At 37.9% G+C, this 22,933-nt stretch overlaps 1 protein-coding gene across 1 annotated transcript in view; it reads right to left on the bottom strand.

Moving 5' to 3' along the window:
• SOSTDC1 (sclerostin domain containing 1) overlaps window positions 1-21,447 on the bottom strand; it is a 45,421-nt gene extending 23,974 nt beyond the window's left edge. Inside the window, exon 1 of the mRNA XM_025379559.1 lies at window positions 21,316-21,447. The gene's annotated coding sequence lies outside the window, so the exon portion shown is untranslated. The remainder of the gene's footprint in view (window positions 1-21,315) is intronic.
• Between the last annotated feature and the right edge of the window lie 1,486 nt (window positions 21,448-22,933).

The following is a 22,933-nucleotide window of genomic DNA, read 5'->3' as shown; positions in this document are numbered from 1 at the left end:
GTATTTCTTAATAGAGACGGGGTTTCACCGTGTTAGCCAGGATGGTCTCGATCTCCTGACCTCGTGATCCGCCCGTCTCGGCCTCCCAAAGTGCTGGGATTACAGGCTTGAGCCACCGCGCCCGGCCTATTCTTTTATTTAAAAAAGAATTTCAACAAAAATAAACCATACCTTTACTAGACTCTCAAGTTGTTAGTTTTTTTGTTGTTGTTGTTTGTTTGTTTGTTTGAGACAGGGTCTCATTCTGTTACCCAGACTGGAATGCAGTGGCACAGTCTTGGTTCACTGCAACCTCTGCCTCCTAGATTCAAGCGATTCTCATGCCTCAGCCTCCTAGTAGTTGGGATTCCAGGCTTACACTACCACACCCAGCTAATTTTTGTATTTTTAGTAGAGACGGGATTTCCCATGTTGGCCAGGCTGGTTTCGAAGTCCTGACGTCAAGTGATCCTCCCACCTTGGCCTCCCAGAGTGCGGGGGGATTACAGGCATGAGCCACCGCGCCAGGCTTGTCAGATTTATTATATCACTTTGATCACTTTGTTTTCACACTGACATCAAGCAATGTCTGAAACACATATGAAGAGACAAGATTTAATAATTTATTATGAAGAGTAAAAAATGGTTTATGAAGAAGTAATGCCTGCATTAAGACTCTTACTTTTTTGTTTGTCCTTGCTTTTACTTTTAATAGATACTTTTACAATCTTTATTGAGGGATTTAACCTTGTTTAAAGGCAAAAGATTAACTCAATTACAAATCTCATGGAAACAATTTAACCATTATTCTCTAATTTAGTGGCATTGATTAAAATTGTTTTCAACAAGGAAAGACAAAGAGGATCCTTAAAATGTCTTATAGCCTAGAACTTTATGATGTCAACTCACACTTCATATTGTCTTTCGAACCTCCAGCATGTTTATATAGCACTTGGGGGCTGTCGGTCCGCCAGTGCTGGGGAAGCCAGGCTTCTCTGACAAACAGCCAAAGAACTTGAAATAGACTGTAGAAAGTCCACTCCTGCCAGGACTATGCAAGCTGTTTAGTGACCATCTAACTCTTCTGCTAGTTTTGTTGCCATACTTGGTAGTCCCAGGAATCTGGCTGGCTTCAGAAGTTAAGCAAAACAAAATACAACTGCGCACAGCCACACCCGTGTCTCCAAATATCATACACGTCAATGGCTGAAGCACTTAAAAGGCTTGTATCCCGGCAGATGAAATCTTTGTAAGATTGAGTCTTTAAAGACAACCCTTAAGCACATAAATATTGTCATTTACAGCACCGTTTCAGTGCTATTTTGCCTTAGTTCCTTAAAATTTATTCGCTCTTGAGCAGATCAGCTCAGAAATGTTGGCACAGTTTCAGGGTTCCTGCTTGCCAAACACCCTTTGATCCAGTGAAATCATCGTATGATTCAAAACAAGGCCTACAGCCTTTCAAGAATTTACATCTTAAATCCTCATCTTCGTCGCTAACCCCCCCGTGTTCGATCTAAAAACAGAGTTTTCCTTATCAGTGACAAAGAAATAAGGTTTTTCCCTGTGGGATTCATAATATGCTTTCTTTTTTTCTCTTCATTTACTCATCATTTGAACTAACTTACATTGAGTGCTTCTTATGTACTAGAGACTGTGACCTGCCCTGCAGTTATGGAACTAAACTACCTCCCCTAAACTGCATAAGGCACAGATAGTCAGTTAAGCAGATAATTGCTTTGTAGTGCTTTAAGTAAGAGCAGGGTCGAAGGAAAACAGAGGTAGGACCCAAAGCCTTTTGGTGAGGGCCAAAAAGATTCTAAGTAGAGGTGAATGCTGAGCAGAACATTGAGGATAATAGCAGCAGGCAGATTACAAAAGCAAGTAAGTTGGGTGTTCGAGAGACAGAAGAAATAGTAGGTGCACCCAGATCTGGCAGTGAGAGGAAACGTGACCAGTTTTAGAGAAAATTAAAAATGCTTTGCTTGTCTTGAAAGACCTCCATGGAGTAGCTAGAAAAGAGGAGGAATGGATAAGTACACCAAGATTTTAAATCACCATGTTTTGCCTTCCAAAGAAGTTTGAATTTTATTCTAAAGTCAGTGCGGTCCCTTAGAAGAATTTTGAGCAAAGATGTGACATGACCAGTTTGGGGTCTTAAATAGATAACTCTGAGGAACTGTAGAAGAAAGTTAAAGACAAAATATTTAGCATAGAATGACCACATTTCAATTCACATTATGGAGCACTGAGAAGCTATCTGGCACTGAAAACAGTGCTGGACAAAAAGCTCAGAGGTTGTTCCATTACTTCTGTCGATCAGGACTATCATAAAGAAAGAAAAACTAAGGAGAAGGATAAAGGGAAGGAAAGAAAGAGAAATAGGGGGAATGGAGAGCCAGAGAGAGAAGAGAAAAAGAGGGAAAAAAACTGTGGAGGTGATTAGAAGTAAAGCTTGTGTACATCATAGGTCTCCAATCGGAGATGAAAGAGGGCCAGGGTGGACATAAGATATCCACACGACATTCTATTTCTCCAAAAAAGAAACAAATCATTCTTTTATTCACCTTAATATCCCAACAATGTTGCAACAGTTATTCATTCTCATCTAGCCTGTTCTCAAAATAATACAATGATATTTGAGAAATGTCTTCATACCTTCCATGATTATGATTGAATACCATATGAAATTGATTTGATCAAAAACCCCCTGATGGCTCTCTTTCTGTCACACATATCTTAAATCTACCAACAACTATTATCAGCTCTCCCCTCAAATTATATCCAGGGTCCAAACATTTCTCACCATCTTCATTACTACCTTGGTCCAAGACACTATCATCTTTTACCTGGACAATTTCAAAACTTCCTGACTCTTACCTGCTTCCACCCTGTAGGCATCACTCCTTTGTTCATCATCCTCCAGTGGCTTTCCATCATCTTAATCTACACACTGTGAGTGATCTTATCCCTTGCTACCTATTTGTCCCCATCTCCTCCTCCTGTCCCCTCTTCTCACTCTTATCCAGCTACGCCGGGCTTCCTTTTGTCTCAGATGTACAGTTATCCCAGGGGCTGGGCGCAGTGACTCATGCCTGTAATTCCAGCACTTTGGGAGGCCAAGGTGGGCAGATCACTTGAAGTCAGGAGTTCGAGACCAGCCTGACCAACATGGTGAAACCCCGTCTCTACTAAAAATACAACAATTAGTCAGGTGTCATTGCAGGCACCTGTAATCCCAGCTGCTCAGGAGGCTGAGGCATGAGAATCACTTGAACCCAGGAGGTGGAGGTTGCAGTGAGCCTAGATTGCACCATTGCACTCCAGCCTGGGCAACAGAGCAAGACCGTCTCAAAAAACAAACAAACAAAGAAAAAATAGTTATTCCAGGGCTTCTGCGCTAGCAGCATCACTCTGCTCAAAACATCCCTCCCTTGGATAACTGTTGTCCAAATGTCACTATATCTGGACGGTTTTCATGAAGCCATCTTAAATTAAAATAGCACACCTCACCATTCACATTTTTATTTGTTCCCTTTGTTTTTGTCTCTTCTCACTCCACACCCTCTACCAGATGTAAACTCCTAAAGGAGGGACTTTAGTTTGTTTAGTGTTGGTTCCCACATGACGAAGAATTTATCTGGGACAAAGTTGGTGCTCAATATTTTTTGACTAAATTGATAAGCAAATGGATGAATGGAATTGTCCCCTGAACAGCACTTCTTTTTTGCTCGATATTCCTTAGTAACCGTTATTATTTACAAAGGTTATCACAGAGAGCTCAATCCCTTCACTTTGCAAACAGAAATTCAAACATTGCCTGAATCCTAGAGGGTAAACATCTTTAGTATGGAAATGAAAATGGCAGTTATTCAGCAGTGGTTTTAGGCTAAAGGTTAGTAAACTGAACCAGAACTTAAAATGTTTTTAGGATTTCCAAATCATCTGGAATGAGCCAAAATTCTATTCCCATGAAAATGGTAACTTTTCAAAGGAAATAACATCTTTGAGATGGGACAATTCAGAAATGCTTAAGGACAAAGTAAATTTAAAGATCATCCTTGTATGCTGAGAGATAACAACTGCTATGTAGGTGCATCATTGATAATTTTGTTGACATAATATTGAATTGATAGATTCATTAGGAAGAGTGTTTAAATAAAATCTTGGCAATATTTACTCTATCCATTATTTTTATTCATATATTCCATTTATTTATTTATTTATATGTGTTTTTTTTTTTTTTGAGACAGAGTCTTGCTCTGTTGCCCAGGCTGGAGTGCAATGGTGTGATCTCAGCTCACTGCAATCTCCACCTCCCGGGTTCAAGTGATTCCCCTGCCTCAGCCTCCCAAGTAGCTGGGATTACAGGCAACCGCCATGATGCCCAGCTAATTTTTGTATTTTTGTAGAGACGGGGTTTCACCATATTGGTCAGGCTGGTCTCGAACTCATGATCTCAGGTGATCTGCCTGCCTCGACCTCCCGAAGTGCTAGGATTACAGGCGTGAGCCACCATACCCAGCCTATTCCATTTATTTTTACCCTTGAATCAAATTTCATAGTTTCCTTTATATCTATACATCTTAAGTTTAATCATAGCTATTTTATGTTTTAGCCTGCTGCTGAAATCAGATGTTCTTACATTACATATTCCAAATGTTTGTTGAACTGCTTTTGAATTCAATAATTGATTTTGTACTGACCACAGTAATAATACTTTTTAATACTTTTTCAGTTTTCTCAATGTCTTATTATTATGTGTCAATAATAATAACTTTGTTCCTTCCTTTTCAATATTTATATTTTTGTTTCTCTCATATATTGTTATTTATCCCTTTGGTTAAAGTTTTCCACCAATGTTAAAACATGGCAGTAATGATGGGTTATCTTACATTGTTCCTGACTTAACTTGGAATGATTCTAGTATTTCATTTAAACTTTGATGTCATAGTTGTGTTTCAAATAGACACTTTTAATTATCTCTCTTCCCTTGATAATTTAAATTACACCTAAGCAAAGATCTTTGCGTATAAATATTTGTATTTCTTATTTTCTTTAAAATGGATGCAATGATGCTTGATACATGGTGCCAAACTGTTTTCAGTGCTTGCTGTACACATATACCTGCAGTGTGTAAGTCCCACTCTTATCAGCATTTAGCATTGCCAATGTGAAAACATCCCAGAATTTTAGTTGATAAAAATTTGGGGGCTTGGTGAGGTGGCTCAGGCCTGTAATCTCACCACTTTTGGAGGATGAGGAGGGAAGATTGCTTGAGCCTTGGACTTCAAAACCAGCCTGGGCAACATAGTGACACCATATTTCTACAAAAACATAGAGAAATTAGCTGGACATAGTGGCGCATGCCTGTAGTCACAGCTAAACAGGAGGCTGACATGGGAGGATCGATTGAGCCTGGGAGGTTGAGGCTGCAGTGAGCCATGATCACTCCACTGCACTCCTGCCTGAATAACAGAGTGAGAATTGTCTCAAAATAAATAAATAAATTAATTAATTAATTAATAGATAAGAAATGTCATATGTTTAAATTTTCATTTATTTTCTCATTATTGTATTTGGTTAGTTTTTCACTTACTGATTATCTATTTGCATTTCCTTTGCCAATTCACTATTTTTTTAATTTCACAGTTTGATTTCTCTGTGAGTTCTAAAAGCTTAATAGAGAATTGCTTCTTGATTATTGTATGTGCTCATTTTAGCACGTTTGTGAATTATGCCAAGCTGTTTTCAGAAATATCAAAATAGTCTTCAGCCACATGTGAAAGTGCTCATTTCTTTCAACCACCCCAAAACTGAGAATAATATTTTTTAACTGACTTGCCAATTGAATAGGTGAAGAGTACATATGTTAAATATTTAATTTTCATCTCAGAGATTGTTAATGAATGGGATCATTTTTCATGTTTATCATGAGTTTTTTTCTTTCTTTATTTGCCTCTTCATCTTTAAATCATATTTACTTTATTCTTTCTGTGGATGTTTAGTGTTGGTTTTATCGTAAATAGAAAATAATTTTTCAGTTGGATTTGCTGCTTAATTATGCTTATAAAATTTTTTGTTGGTTTGTTATATTGAGCATGCTGGTGCCCACCCCTAGTCCTCCAGTCCAGTGTCAGCTCTTATTCCAGCCACTGCTGTAATATTCAGCTTCCTTCCGGCTTTGCCTGATTTCAGTTGGGTGCAGTCTGAGTGCATCTGCTTAAGCCCCTTATCCCAAGCCTCCTGCTTTCTGCTCTGGGGTTTCTCTCACCCCACAGTAGGATATCTCCCAAAACTCACTTGTACTCATTGGTGCAACCTGAAAATATGGAGGAGTCAATATCCTTTGGTTGCTGCCATCATTGACTATTAAGGCCTGGGAACAATGGAGCTTCTTCTTTATTTCTTCAAGTGGACCTTCTGAGTCTTCTCAGAACATCCTTAGGGCTAGAGTAACCTGACGCATAGAGGGTGGCCAACTGAACAATGCATCCTTTTGTTAACTTTTTCTGCTAACCTATCTCCCTCCTTCCGTGACTCATTCCTGCTGTCTGGGATCATATTTCTAAATAAACTACTCACACATAAACCTTTGTCTTAGACTTTGCTTTGAGGCTTAGTTGTGTATGCTTTTTACATATAAGGTTTGTCTATGTCTCTGTGTGGGCATGGGTATGTATGATCACATATCTAAATCATGCATTTTGTGGTTTCTGACTGTAGTTTCATGGGTATAAGGCTTTCTCTGTCACCAGGGTCAGATAAATATGTATGTCCATTTTAATTCTTTTGGTATAAAGTACAAGGTCATGATCTGTTTTGTTATATTTCCCAAATGATTAAGCAAACTTTAAAATAAAGCCTACTGAACATCTAGCCTTTTCTCACTGATTTTTGTCAGTTAACATTTCAGCTTCAGGAGAATTACAGATTTACAAGGGACTAATCTTTTTCCTGCTCTTCTTCACACGTGTTATGATTATGATTTAATTAGCCAAATATATATAAATGTAAAGATCCACAGTAGAGGAGCAGATGCTTTTTCTTGGTTTACTAACTGGACTTAACAGAGACTGGTGACACTCCATATAGAGGCCTGTCACAGCAGAGTAATAGCCAAACACTGGCATTGCCATAAATCTTAAATAGTTGGTGTTATATCCTAATTCCAGGATAACTGGCATCAACAATGTAATTGCTTCTAATTATGGGTATTTTTAGGGGACACAAAATGATCTAGTTTTTTTTTTTAATTTAGAAAAAAATTAAGCCAACTTACTTATCAGCAAGGTGACAGACACATGAGGATGGGGTATAGAAAACAGACAGTACACTAGTGTGCATGATTGGTGTCACTGCCTTAATCTTCCCAACATCTCAATAAATGAATAAATAAACCTGTTGCCCCACAATCCTGCACTAAATATTTACGTGTACAGATGGCTGTTTCTGGCCTTCACATCTGTGTCACTGAACTTTCAACCCACTCCTGTGATGGTACTACCAGAGATTACTGAGGCTTTTAAAACATGTTTTAACACTGAAGAGAACACATTAGAGAAATGCGAATCAAAACCACAATGCGATGCCACCTCACACCAGTTAGAATGGCGATCATTAAAAAGTCGGGAAACAAGAGATGCCGGAGAGGATGTGGAGAAATAGGAATGCTTTTACACTGTTGGTAAGAGTGTAAATTAGTTCAATCATTTGGAAGACAGTGTGATGATTCCTCAAAGATCTGGAACCAGAAATACCTTTTGAGCCAGCAATCCCATTACTGGGTATATACCCAAAGGATATTAAATCATTCTACAATAAAGACACATGCACACGTATGTTTATTGCTGCATTATTTACAACAGCAGAGATTTGGAACCAACCCAAATACCCATCAATGATAGACTGGATAAAGAAAATGTGGCACATATACACTGTGGAATACTATGCAGCCATAGAAAAGAATGAGTTCATGTCCTTTACAGGGACATGGATGAAGCTGGAAACCATTATTCTCAGCCAACTAACACAAGAACAGAAAACCAAACAGCGCATATTCTCACTTGTAAGTGGGAGTTGAACAATGAGAACACATGGACACAGTGAGGGGAACATCACCCACCAGGGCCTGTTAGGCGGTGGGGGGCAAGGGGAAGGAGAGCATTAGGACAAACAACTAGTGCATGCGGGCCTTAAAAACTAGATGATGGGGCTGGGCGCAGTGGCTCACGCCTGTAATCCCAGGACTTTGGGAGGCCGAGGAAGGCAGATCACCTGAGGTCAAGAGTTCGAGACCAGCCTGGCCAACGTGGTAAAAACCTATCTCTATGAAAAATACAAAATTAGCTGGGCGTGGGGGTGCATACCTATAATCGCAGCTACTGGGGAGGATGAGGCAGAATAATCGCTTGAATCCGGTAGGCAGAGGTTGCAGTGAGCCAAGATTGTGCCACTGCACTCCAGACTGAGAGACAGGACGAGACTCTGCCTCAAACAAAAACAAAACAAAACAAAACAAAACCTAGATGGCAGGTTGATGGGTGCAGCAAACCACCATGGCACATGTATACCTATGTAACAAACCTGCATGTTCTGCACATGTACCCCAGAACTTAAAAAGTAAAATTTAAAAAAAAAAAAAAGGAAAAAAGAAAAACAAACAAACAAAAAACACTGGACAGAACAAATCCCTTCTCAGTATTTTCCTTTTTCAAAAATGTGTTGTCTCTTTTTGTTTACTGATCATTCTTGTTGAACTTTAAAATGACATTGTCAGGTTTACCCCAAAAGGTGGTAGACAAAGAGATGCACCCCCAGATGCCACATCAAGGAAGGGCTTGTTGCCCAGCTGCTGGGAGCACATGGACAACTTCCAGCTGTTGACTCCTTCAAGGTCATGCACTTCCGATGTCACTTCCCTCAGGTAACTGGGCAACGTGGTGATAAAGAGAATCAGTCATTTCAGCAGATCTGGGGTAACTCTGGTGGGAAACGCGCGCTCGTGAGCTCCTTGCTGGTTTGGCCAAGGCTTTGTTGAGTCTGCATCTCATCTTCACTTCTCATTCCCCTCAATCCTATGACTTTCCCCTTCTTTTCTCAGATGTCAATCTCTAATCAATGTCTTATATCCTAAATTCCATCTCAATCTCTTTCTTTGAAGAATTCAAACCGTGACAAATTTAATTAAAATAGTGCCAAACCTACCTATTTAAAAATTTACTTTCTTTTAATACTTAGTTATTCCATTTAGAAATATAGTGTCTCTACAATGTACCAGAATCTCTGAGACACATTTAAAGCAGTGTGTAGAGGGAAATTTATAGCATTAAATGCCCACAAGAAAAAGCAGGAAAGATCTAACATCGACACCCTAGCATCACAATTAAAAGAACTAGAGAAGCAAGAGCAAACACATTCAAAAGCTAGCAGAAGGCAAGAAATAACTAAGATCAGAGCAGGACTGAAGGAGATAGAGACACAAAAAACCCTTAAAAAATCAATGAATCCAGGAGCTGGTTTTTTGAAAAGATCAACAAATTTGATAGATCACAAGCAAGACTAATAAAGAAGAAAAGAGAAAAGAATCAAATAGACACAATAAAAAACGATAAAGGGGATATTACCACGGATCCGACAGAAATGCAAACTACCATCAGAGAATACTATAAACACCTCTATGCAAATAAACTAGAAAATCTAGAAGAAATGGATAAATTCCTGGACACATACACCCTCCCATGACTAAACCAGGAAAAAGCTGAATCTCTGAATAGACCAATAACAGGCTCTGACATTGAGGCAATAATTAATAGCCTGCCAACCAAAAAAAGCCCAGGACCAGACGGATTCATGCTGAATTCTACCAGAGGTACAAGGAGGAGTGGGTACCATTCCTTCTGAAACTATTCCAATCAATAGAAAAAGAGGGAATCCTCCCTAATTCATTTTACGAGGCCAACATCACCCTGATACCAAAGCCTGGCAGAGACACAACAACAACAAAAAAAAAAAAAGGGGGGGGAGAATTTTAGACCAGTCTCCCTGATGAACATCAATGCAAAAATCCTCAGTAAAATACTGGCAAACTGAATCCAGCGGCACATCAAAAAGCTTATCCACCATGATCAAGTTGGCTTCATCCCTGGGATGCAAGGCTGGTTCAACATACGCTAATCAATAAATGTAATCCATCACATAAACAGAACCAATGACAAAAACCACATTATTATCTCAATAGATGCAGAAAAGGCCTCTGACAAAATTCAACAGCCCTTCATGCTAAAAACTCTCAATAAACTAGGTATTGATGGAATGTATCTCAAAATAATAAGAGCTATTTATGACAAACCCACAGCCCATATCATACTGAATGGGCAAAAACTGGAAACACTCCCTTTGAAAACCAGCACAAGACAAAGATGCCCTCTCTCGCCACTCCTATTCAACATAGTGTTGGAAGTTCTGGCCAGGGCAATCAGGCAAGAGAAAGAAATAAAGGGTATTCAGTTAGGAAAAGAAGAAGTCAAATTGTCCCTGTTTGCAGATGACATGATTGTATATTTAGAAAACCCCATCGTCTCAGCCCAAAATCTCCTTCAGCTGATAAGCAACTTCAGCTAAGTCTCAGGATACACTATCAATGTGCAAAAATCACGAGCATTCCTATATACCATTAACAGAGAGCCAAATTATGAGTGAACTTCCATTCACAATTGCTACAAAGAGAATAAAATACCTAGGAATCCAACTTGCAGGGGATGTGAAGGAACTCTTCGAGGAGAACAATAAACCACTGCTCAATGAAATAAAAGAGGAAACAAACAAATGCAATAATATTCAATGCTCATGGATAGGAAGAATCAATATTGTGAAAATGGCCATACTACCCAAAGTAATTTATAGATTCAATGCTATCCCTATCAAGCTACTGATGACTTCCTTCACAGAATTGGAAAAAACTACTTTAAAGTTCATATGGAACCAAAAAAGAGACCGCATTGCCAAGACAATCCTAAGCCAAAAGAACAAAGCTGGAGGCATCACGCTACCTGACTTCAAACTATACTACAAGGCTACAGTAACCAAAACAGCATGGTACTGGTACCAAAACAGATATATAGCCCAATGGAACAGAACAGAGGCCTCAGAAATAACACCACACATCTAAAACCATCTGATCTTTGACAAATCTGACAAAAACAAGAAATGTGGAAAGCATTCCCTATTTAACAAATGGTGCTGGGAAAACTGGCTAATCATATCTAGAAAGCTGAAACTGGATCCCTTTCTTACACCTTACACAAAAATTAATTCAAGATGGATTAAAGACTTTAATGTTAGACCTAGAACCATAAAAACCCAGAAGAAAACCTAGGCAATACCATTCAGGACATAGACATGGGCAAGGACTCATGACTAAAACATCAAAAGCAATGGAAACAAAAACCAAAATAGACAAACGGAATCTAATTAAACTAAAGAGCTTCCGCATGGCAAAAGAAACTACCATCAGAGTGAACAGGCAACCTACAGAATGGGAGAAAAGTCTTGCAATCTATCCATCTGACAAAGGGCTAATATCCAGAACCTACAAAGAACTCAAACAAATTTACAAGAAAAAAACAAACAACCCCATCAAAAAGTGGGCAAAGGATATGAACAGAGACTTCTCAAAAGAAGACATCTATGCAGCCAACAGACATGAAAAAATGCCCATCATCACTGATCATCAGATCATCAGAGAAATGCAAATCAAAACCACAATGAGATACCATCTCACGCCAGTTAGAATGACAGTCATTAAAAAGTCAGGAAACAACAAATGCTGGACAGGATGTGGAGAAATAGGAATGCTTTTACACTGTTGGTGGGAGTGTAAATTTCTTCAACCATTGTGGAAGACAGTGTGGCGATTCCTCAAGGACCTAGAACTAGAATTACCATTTGACCCAGCAATCCCATTACTGGGTATATACCCAAAGGATTATAAATCATGCTACTATAAAGACACATGCACACGTATGTTTATTGTGGCACTATTCACAATAGCAAAGACTTGGAACCAACCCAAATGTCCACCAATGATAGACTGGATAAAGAAAATGTGGCACATATACACCATGGAATACTATGCAGCCATAAAAAGGATGAGTTCATGTCCTTTGCAGGGACATGGATGAAGCTGGAAACCATCATTCTCAGCAAACTATCACAAGGACAGAAAATCAAACACTGCACGTTCTCATAGGTGGTAACTGAACAGTGAGATCACTTGGACACAGAGCAGGGAACATCACACACTTCTGGGCCTGTTGGGAGGTAGGGGGCTGGGTGAGGGATAGCATTAGGAGAAATATCTAATGCAAATGATGAGTTAATGGGTGCAGCAAACCAACAAGGCACATGAATACCTATGTATCAAACCTGTACATTACACACATGTACCCTAGAACTTAAAGTATAATTAAAAAAGGAAAAAAAAAAAAAGAAATACAATGTCTCTAAATTTATTCATCTTCTTACACATTTCTTAGCAAACTTTGCTTTATATAAGTTTTACAGATTTGTTTGTTTATTTGTTTTTGAAACAGTCTTGCTCTGTCACCCAGGCTGTAGTGCAGTGGCATAATCTTGGCTCTCTGCATTCTCTGCCTCCCAGGTTCAAGTGATTCTGGTGCCTCAGCCTCCGGAGTAGCTCAGATTACAGGCGCCTGCCATCAGGTCCGGCTAATTTTTTTTTTTTCTTTGGTTAGAGATGAGGTTTCATCATGTTGACCAGAACTCCTAGCCTCAAGTGATCCGCCCACCTCGGGCTCCCAAAGTGCTGGGATTGGCCGGGCGCAGTGGCTCACGCCTGTAATCCCAGCACTTTGGGAGGCTGAGGCGGGCGGATCACGAGGTCTGGAAATCGAGACCATCCTGGCTAACACAGTGAAACCCCGTCTCTACTAAAACGTACAAAAAAAAAAAAAAAAAAAATCAGCCAGGCGTGATGGCGGGCGCTTGCAGTCCCAGTTACTCGGGACACTGAGGCAGGAGAATGGCGTGAACTCGGGAGGCGGAGCTTCTTGCAGTGAACCGAGATCGCGCCACTGCACTCCAGCCTGAGCGACAGAGCGAGACTCTGTCTCAAAAAGAAAAAAAAAAAAAAAGAAAAAGTACTGGGATTAGAGACATGAGCCACCATGCCTGGCTGGTTTACAGATTTTTAAAAGAGTTTTCGTGGTTTTCTTATATTGGCTGTTATTGGTTTCTCCATTATAAATAGAACTCTATCATCATGTCATCTATGTGATCCATAATGTTATGTAATAAAACATACTTTAACAGTAACTTCAGTGAATTCACTTACAAAACACACTTATTTAAAATATTGTTTACATTTTTTATCAAACTTTCTCTTTTTCTCTATTATAACTTTTACCTGACATAATGAAATTACAAACCTCATACTTGATCAAAGAGATTTCATTCCAGCTTTCTACATTCTGATAGCAATTTCAGTAATAATAGCAACAATCTATTGAGTACCTCTAATGTACCAGGCGACAGCACATAAATGCTCTGGTAATATTATCTATAATCCTAGCAGCCATCCTGCAAGGTTGCGTTATAAACGACACTTTTCAAAGAATGTGTGCACCTTACCCATTATCAACAGCTAGCAAGTTATTGAACCAGGAGTCAAACCTAGGGGAAAAAAATCTAAAGACACTTTTCACAGGCAACATAACCAAACTGACCTTTCCCAATTTCTCTTTCACTTTTGTCACATATATGACACACCCACACAGACACACACACACACACACACACAGATCTCACATGTAATTTCTGACTGCATATTCTTTGTATACCATTCAAACAAAAAGAAGCTTATAGACTCAAAAGTTAAATTCCACCTTCACCTTACTCCCTTCCAAATACTTTTCCTTCTCCAGGGGCAGCAACTATGAATAATTTTTATAGAATCCGTAAAGAAAGTCAACTTCATTCTCTTTAAGTTTTATATTGTATCTCACAATGTATCTGTGCTATCGTTTATTTAATTAGTACCCTAATGGATATTTGGATTGTATGTAGTCTTTAACAATAGTGAAACTTTGTAACTTTTCTTAACTAAAAAACCTACTTTCAGTATTTTAATTATAAAAATAATATATTGCTCACTGAGTTGGCGAAAATAAAAACTGAACCAAATAAAAGAGGCTGTAAGTTTGCTTTCGCCAAATTTGTTTCTGTCTCTTTAAACACACTTTGTATTTAGTAGGAAATTCTCAGAGTTTCTAGGCATGAGGAATTGCAGAGCATTCCCAATGATGTATCCTATTGGTTAAATCATTAGGAATGGAGAATATGGAGGTACAACATATGTGATCACACTGACATTTTGCTTGGTAGTCTTTTTTATAGCCCAAATTATTTAAATCCCAAACAAAATAGATTTATTGTAGAAAAATAGAAAAGGCAAATAAGTAAAATACTTTAAATCACTAAATAACTTCTGTTAAAATTTTGGCTAGAGACCTTTTAAGAAATCTTATACATTATGTATAGATACACGAATCATTTACATATCCTATGTAAGATCATGTAATTTGTATTAACTATTTTTTAACTTTCTTTACTCAATAATATGTCTTGAGATCTTTGTGCAAATCATGATTAATTTAAGTGGAAAATGAAACCTTGTGTTCTCTTTTTCAAGAAAACTGGGATGCCACTTCTATAGGTGATAAAAGTACAAGCAGAGTGGAATGTTTAAGCTAATGGTTCTCATTCTTTTATTTTTTCCCATCTCTGTGTAAACACTTCAGCCTAGCCTTAAGCCTCCATATCCTTACTTGTATTAAAATTGGACTCTACAATAATTGTACTTCACTTTAATGGACATCCAACTTTTATTTGCCACAAACTTCATCAAATCATGTTTCTTCTTATGTATGGTCTCTAGCACATATTTGCGTACTCTTTAGCAATTTGTTGATTTGTCAAACATTTCAGTATCTTGCGACTGCTTTCTAAAAGCCTGTAAATAAAAAAAGATTAATTTTTATTCTCCTGACTTGAATAACGCAATCTGAATCGTAGACATTACTTGTGCTAACATATCGTTGGACTTAAAATTTAGTTACGTTAAAAATCCAAAAAGTTGTTCCAAACTTAATCACTCCTCTAATTGTCTAATTTTAGTGCAAATTAAAGAGAGCCATAAATCATTTTTCTCAACTCACAATTTCCACCTGTGGTTACACACAGCTTGCCTTGTACAGTTGTGCATGCCGTACACTGAACAAGTCTAGGGGTTACCATTTACACTGCAGAGATAGATTGACAGATACATACATATATATGCATACATACATACATCTTTCCAGTACATAGCAAAGAAATGCCTCGTTGTAATAAAAGCAGGTTCTTATGACAATTTTCAAACAGATGATAAGGGGCACATTTTTCTAATTTGCATGCTAACTGATTGAGGAGATCAGTTGTAGTGAGCAGTTCTCATACTATCCGGGAAAGGATAGTTTAGCTTTATGATCAGAAGTCTGAGAAAGAAGTATATTTGCTATGTATCACACTCTTTTATTTTGATTATACTCTGCCTCATTTTGTTGCAGTTGTTTGCAGTCTCCACCACATATGGGACTGCGGCAACCTCAATGCTAAACATATAATATTCTCCTTCAGGGGGCTTGAGTGCCAGCCTGGAGGTGGTCCTGAAGGCCAGAACTGGACTAGGCAAGGTCTTGATACCTCAGGAAATTGGGGTGCCAAAACCAAGCAGAGTTGAAGCAAATTATTTTGTAAGAAAGGTCTTTAACTATTATAACTCATACAAATACACATACAGACACACACACATATGTATATACATGCATGTATGTATATATATAAACAAAATATTCTCATCTTACATGAATTTATTTCACTGCAAAATTAACTAATCTTGACCATATTTTTGTCCCTAAAGACATTCTATCTTGGGAATTTAATGGTTTAGAATGAAGGTTTAGCTATATGCAATGCAAAACCAGAATCACAACAACTTGTTTAAGATTAATTTTTATTCTCCTGACTTGAATAACGCAATCTGAATCGTAGACATTACTTGTGCTAACATATCATTGGACTTAAAATTTAGTTACGTTAAAAAAAAAAAAAATCTAGCCCCACAGCCACAGCTAGCTGTAAGAATGTCTGGAAAATGTAGTCTTTGATCTGGGCCACCATGAACCCAGCTGAATATTTTATTGCTAAGGACAAAGGGAAGAATGAGTGAACTCTGTCCCAGGCTATGCTCAATAACCTCATGATTCAGTCCAGAAAAGAACCCTAACAACCACTTTTCTAGTGGAAGCTTCTTGCTTTTTTCCTTAAAATAGTTGATCTAATCCTTTTTTAACGCTTCTTAAAATTGAATTGAAAACGCAAGTAACTCAAAATGAGAAATCAAGTTTTGTGAAGTTTCTTTACCTGAATCTATTAGCTATCATGACTTGGGCCAACGTATTCATTAGAATGGTCTAAGAGTCATTCATTCGAACAAATATTTATTGAGCAATAAGTTGCTTACATGGATTCTGAAAAGCATATCAGAAAAAAGTAACAAAGAAGACTCTCAGTATTCATTTATCTATACATATAATTTCACCCAAATCATCTGAATCGATGAAGGAAGACATAGAAGCCAATTTACCAATGTTATTTCTATCATGAAAACAATTATGTATTTTTGACTTGTGTAATTTAAATTTTCTTGTAAGATTCAGAATGTAAGGCCTTTACTTTTACAAGCAAAAATAAAACAAAAAAGATAGATGAATATATGAACAATCTTATAGCCAGGAAATTTTTCACATAAGTTATTTGGATAACATATCTGATAAAGTGAAACATGTTTTTCGTGAAAAATAAACCTGTCTTTAAATATAGAGAACAACAAGAATAATACAAAGTTAAAATAGAAGACAAAAAGAATTTGAAAATGAACTTCAGAAATTCGTAACACACTGTCTATCACAGGGAGTTTATACATTCATCCCCAGTTATTTGAGGAAAGGCCTTTCTTGATATTAGTTGGACTCATCAGTGTGCATTGAAGGTGAATATTGATGACAGATCACAAGAAAAGGTTCTCAGGAACTGAGTGACAAAGTATAGCTGTCTACCAAATTCACTTTATAAGATAACATAGATGGCTTAAGCTTTTGTGCATTTTGCTGATAGGCATTTTAAAATTCTGGATCATGATAATACAACATGCTATATCAGCGGACTTTTGTCCTGAGGCTCTTTATGCCTAACAGGACAATGACAAATTAATATACACTACATATTTCTTCCATTTAGTCTCATGAAGCCTGTACGTATTTCTTTAGGCAGAATAAATATGTGCATTTTCTGACACTAGCATTTACTTTTTGGGAAAGAAATATTCAGACAGTAAATATATGCCTTTCTTGGTTAAAAATGAAATCTTCCAAGGCATACCCCAACCAGACTGTGCTGAATGTGATAATTTGAACACTGAGTGTATCCGCCCCCATTCCTTACTGCCCATTTGCATATAACATTTACTGACCCATGAGCACAGCATTCCAGTAAACCCACAATGTACGGGAGTTCAGTGAGGCTCAAAGCAAGTACAAAGTAAACGTGTAATGTCTGTTATGGAGTAAATAGGATGGCAGTGGGGGACGCTGACACTTTCCTTTTTAAACCAGAAGTTACTTCCAACGGAGAAAACAATACTATGTCTGTCTGAGAAACACAAACAAGCATGTCATATCTTTTCTTCCTGTGTTACCAACCACTTACACTGAAAATGATGACACAGAAGGAAATGGAAAGACTGGGCAAGTCTAGCTACTTTTCTTTTTAGTTCTTCCTTTCTCACCAGTATGCCAAAGGCAGAGTGTTGGCAGAATGAGCATATATCAAGACGTGAAATGAAAGCAGTTGGGTTAGTTTTGTACAGTGTTTACACTCTCTTTGTAAGAACAAAATGCATATGCACATACAAGCTGTAATCTATGAATTGTGGTAATTTCTGTAATTCTGCGTGTAATTAAATGCTTTTATATTTCTATTTAAAACTGACATATCATCTTTAAAAGTGATATAAAGATAAATGATAAAATTCATACTCAAATTTTTTAATTTAAAAATTCATTAATTTTAAATTTTTCTTTACTTAGAACAACATGAAATGGCAAGGAAAAAAAAACTCATGAAAAGTTGAGAAAGGTTACAGAATAAAGGAAAGAGCTTTATATTTTAGTACCTTCGATGGAAGTATTTTACTTGAACAAGTGGACTCATATTTTCATTTTGCACTGGGCCCCACAGTGTATGTAGTTCTTGTGTGAGCTCCACTGTCTCTGTCACTCCGCAGCCTCTACAATATGACTTAGGCATTGTCCTTTTTATGTCATTGCTAAGTCTGACTCTCTGTCCCTCCTACCCCCAGGATTTATGAGTCACCTGGTTCCTTTGACAAATTCCTTTTCTGCTTAATCTAGCTGGGGCGGGTTCTATTTTTTGTAGTTAAGCACACCGATTGATAATAAAAATAATAACTAAAATTTATAGATTATTACTGTATGCTAGTACATAGTCCCATAATGGTGAAGTATACACTATTATCTATAATTTATAGACAAGAAAACCTAGGGTTAAAATCAAATAAGTTGTCTAAGTTGACTAGCTAATGCATCCAGGGCCAGGATTCAAACCCTAGAAATCTAACTCCAATTCCGTGTGGAGTCGTGTTTATGTTAATATTTGTCCTCCTAAACATTGTTGATCCCTATGGCAAGAATTTTACTATGTTCTAAATAGGCACAGTGCCACCTAAACAAATAGCCACTGTTACAATCCAAGACAGTAAATGTTTAAGTATTGTTGCTGAAAACATAATTCTTAGGGAAGACACCATAAACTGTCTTTTCTGAGAACCACTTTGGTGGCAACAGAGAATGTTCAATGGCTTTTACATTTTGGGGAGTTGTTATCCCTGGGTTTGATTTCCCCGGATTTTAGCTTTCTGAGTTTTACAAGATTTTGCCAGCACATGATAACGTTGATTAGAAAAGGCAGATAAAGTGAGAAAGTTAGATAGCTTGAAATAGGAATACTCACCTTTTTTTTCTGTTTATCAGAGGTGCTAAAATATCTTTCCCAACAAGTCTTTTTCATGCTGTGTGTGCTATGGTTGCCCTATGGAAGTTCACACAGATATCCTCGCAGGATACACATTTTGCAATTACAACTGATTCTTGAGAGTTCTTCACAAATAAATGAGGAACCATAAAGGTTGAGATTGATGGAATGTGGGAGCTTGAACAATACTTACCTGTACTAAGTGTATCATTTTGCCATGAGTCCCTCACTCTGTGAAAATTAAATCATTCTGACTTAGGGATGCATGTCATTTCAGTTTTTAATGTTTTCAAATTTTTATGATAAAAGGTAACAGAGACACGGTACATTGTTAAAAGCATGCAATTTACTATTTTTTTTTAAATAAAACATGTTATGTGGGCTAAACTGTGCAAGTTAAAACATTACAAACCATAAAGGTGAGGATCATAGGACAAATATTTCTCTACCAGCTATGAGTGGGATGCTGCCTTTGTGATTTATTCTAAAATAACAAAACAGTCTGAAACAATGAAGTGTTTCTCTGTGCTTCATGAATATATATTAATTCAGTTCATGACAGAACAAGTCATTGGCTGCCTCTGCCAAACAGCCAAAAGGGAATGATTGATTATTTTATGCAGAACCTCACAGGGTCTAAAGGTACTTGAAATCTGGGTTGACAAAATGCAAAATACTGCCAAAAAATGAATGCAACTCTTGAATATTATCACGATATTTATATTGATGACCAGAAGTACTTGAGAATTAATAATCACAAGCTTCCCAAATCTACTACAGACATCCATATAAAAACTATGTTTTCATTACTTCCTTAAACAAAACTATTATTGCCTTTAAAGTATATACACACTAGAAAATAGATTTGATTAGCTTCGGTTGCTCACTTCATACTTGCCAGTGGTTTACTGTTTTCATGAGAAAATGTTTTTACCATAAGTTAATATGAGCAAGTAGCTTATTTTGTTTACAGTCAAATAAGGAAAATGGCCCTTCCCAAAAATTATTGACTTACTTAGAATCTGAAATAATATCTTTGTGTAATTAGGTAACCATTTATTACTAAACTCATTTTTCAAATTTCTGGCAACTTAAAATTATTTTAGGGGAATGAGATTGCTGACACTTACTTCTGTCCACAAATACATTGTCTTATTTTGGCCCCTAAACGTAGATCTCATGATACGAAATGAGATTTATTTAAAGGGCATTCACAGGAAGCAGGAATGGTGGACCGGGGAGGTTAAGAAGGCAAGAGGCCAGCACAGGCATGCACTATTGCAGTGGCTGCTGTAGGCAGCAGCGGAGAGGCTGCCAGAACCTCTGAGAAACAGCACACCCACACTCTCTACTTGAGGAAGAGCTACTGTCCTCCCTCAGTGCATGCAGGGTTCCCTGGGCACAATTACTCCCTCACACCACTGGGCTGACAAAGCCCCTGTGGTTTCAGAAAAAGATCTGGCTAGCAGTGCCAGTAAAATACTAAACCGAATTCAATTCAGATTTTATTTTATTTTTTTGGAGACAGAGTCTCACTCTGTTGCCCAGGCTGGAGTGCAGTGGTGTGATCTCGGCTCATTGCAACCTCTGCCTCCCGGGTTCAAGCAATTCTCCTGCCTCAGCCTCCCGAGTAGCTGGGATTACAGGCGTGCACCACCACCTGGCTAATTTTTGTATTTTTAATAGAGATGGGATTTTGCCATATTGGCCAGGCTGGTCTAGAATTCCTGACCTCCGGTGATACTCCCACCTCAGCCTCCCAAAGTGCTGGGATTACAGGCCTGAGCCATCGCACCCAGCCTAAATTAGGATTTTAGATAGCACTCCTGGCACCTGCTTGAGGCAGGGTGCTGTCAGCATGAGTTCGAGCTTGCCCAGACCTTGCTGCCCCTGTTACAGCTAAAATCAGAGGTGGCCTGAAGGGAGGTGAAGCAGGGAACCAAAAGCATCTGCTGCCCATGGGTATTTATTTTAAATAAAGAATAAATCTACCACCTTCACCAGTCACACAACCATACATATTCATCCTTATGCATCTTCCTTTTTCTAGTCAATACTTCTATCGTTGGTAATAGGTCTCCACTTAACCTCCTCATAATAATCTTTTTATTCGATTCTGTGTAGTGCCAGCCTTGCTTAAGCAAGATTATATCACAGGTTACTTACGTTTTGAATTCTCTCAAGTCCTCATAGGTTTGCTTGTGCTATTTTCTTGTCACACTGTGTTCACAGATGCTTCATGCACTACCAGAGTATGTTAGTCCAGGCCCTCTGAGAAGCAGGTTCCAAGGGAGGACTAGCTGTGCAAGAGATTTATTAAGGCAATGTATTAGTCCATTTTCATACTGCTATGAAGAAATACCCAAGACTGGGTAATTTATAAAGAAAAAGAGGTTTAATGGACTCACAATTCCACATGGCTGGGGAAACCTCACAATCATGGCAGAAGGTGAAATAGGAGCAAAGGCACATTTTACATGGCAGCAGGCAAGAAAGTATGCACAGGGGAACTGGACTTTATAAAAACATCAGATCTCATGAGACTTAGTCACTATCACAAGAACACCATGGGATAAACCCAACCCCATGATTCAATTACCTTCCACTGGGTTCTTCCCATGACATGTGGGGATCATGGAAGCTACAACTCAAGATAAGCTTCATGTGGAGACACAGCAAAACTATATCAGGCAAGATCTCCTCCTTTGAGGAGGAGTTGGGGAGGGACAGGGGAGTAGGGACTGGTCAAACCAGGATGCAGCCTGATCACAGGTAAATGAGAGAGGAAAGGAAAAGGGAGGGTAGAAGTGTCATTTTTGTTGTTGTTGTTGTTATTGTATTTAAAATATTTAATTGACAAATAAAAATTATATATATTCAAAGTGTGCAACATGATGATTTCATATGTGTATGTATTATATAATGATTGCTACTGTCAAATTAATTAACATTTCTATCACCACCTATAGTTACCATTTGTGTGTGTGTGTGTGTGTGTGTGTGTGTGTAGAGAACACTTAAAATCTATTCTCTTATCAAATTTCAAGTAGACAATACAGTATTATTAGATATAGTCACTGTGCTGTACACTAGATTTCCAGAACTTATTCATCTGAGAGATGAGCAGGGCCATGGGGGAATCCACCTTCACAGGAGTCCAGCAGCCTGCAGGAACTGTGCTGGGTAAGTGATCCTACCACTCCATCACTGGCCAGGAACCACGCATGGGAAGCATGGCTTCCATGCAGACAGGTATGGAGTTCGTAGCAACACAGCTGGGCTCCTTGCAGTCCCAGATCTGTAAGGCTCACTTTCATGGCTGGCCACTAGAAAAGAACTTTAACCAGGAGAGATAGAAAAACATACCTGCTAAACATGTACTCATTAATGGACTGAGAACCCTATTTAGAGATAATTTTGAAAATGCTTAAGGCACATATTCATGAAATTTAAGCAACTGTGATATCTGATTTGTAAAGATATTTTGGAGCAGGGAAATTTTATAACATTTTTTCAAATCACAGCTACTTAGACATCAGCTTATTTCAACAGCTCCTTAGTTTTCTTGCAGTGAACTGATGAGATATAGTAATAGTAGCTACTTCATAGGGCTACTATACGAATCATATGAAGATAATGCAGGTAAAGCTCTTAACATAATGCTGCCAAATAGTAAAAGTTCAATTAATATTACCTATTATTGAACAACCATTAAAAACTAATATTAATATTAAGCTATTGTTGAACTACCATTAAGTTTAATCAATATTAGCTATTGGTGAAC

The sequence above is a fragment of the Theropithecus gelada genome, chromosome 3, assembly GCF_003255815.1.
Source record: "Theropithecus gelada isolate Dixy chromosome 3, Tgel_1.0, whole genome shotgun sequence".
Classification (NCBI taxonomy): Eukaryota; Metazoa; Chordata; class Mammalia; order Primates; family Cercopithecidae; genus Theropithecus; species Theropithecus gelada.
This window is presented reverse-complemented; position numbering and strand designations above follow the sequence as displayed.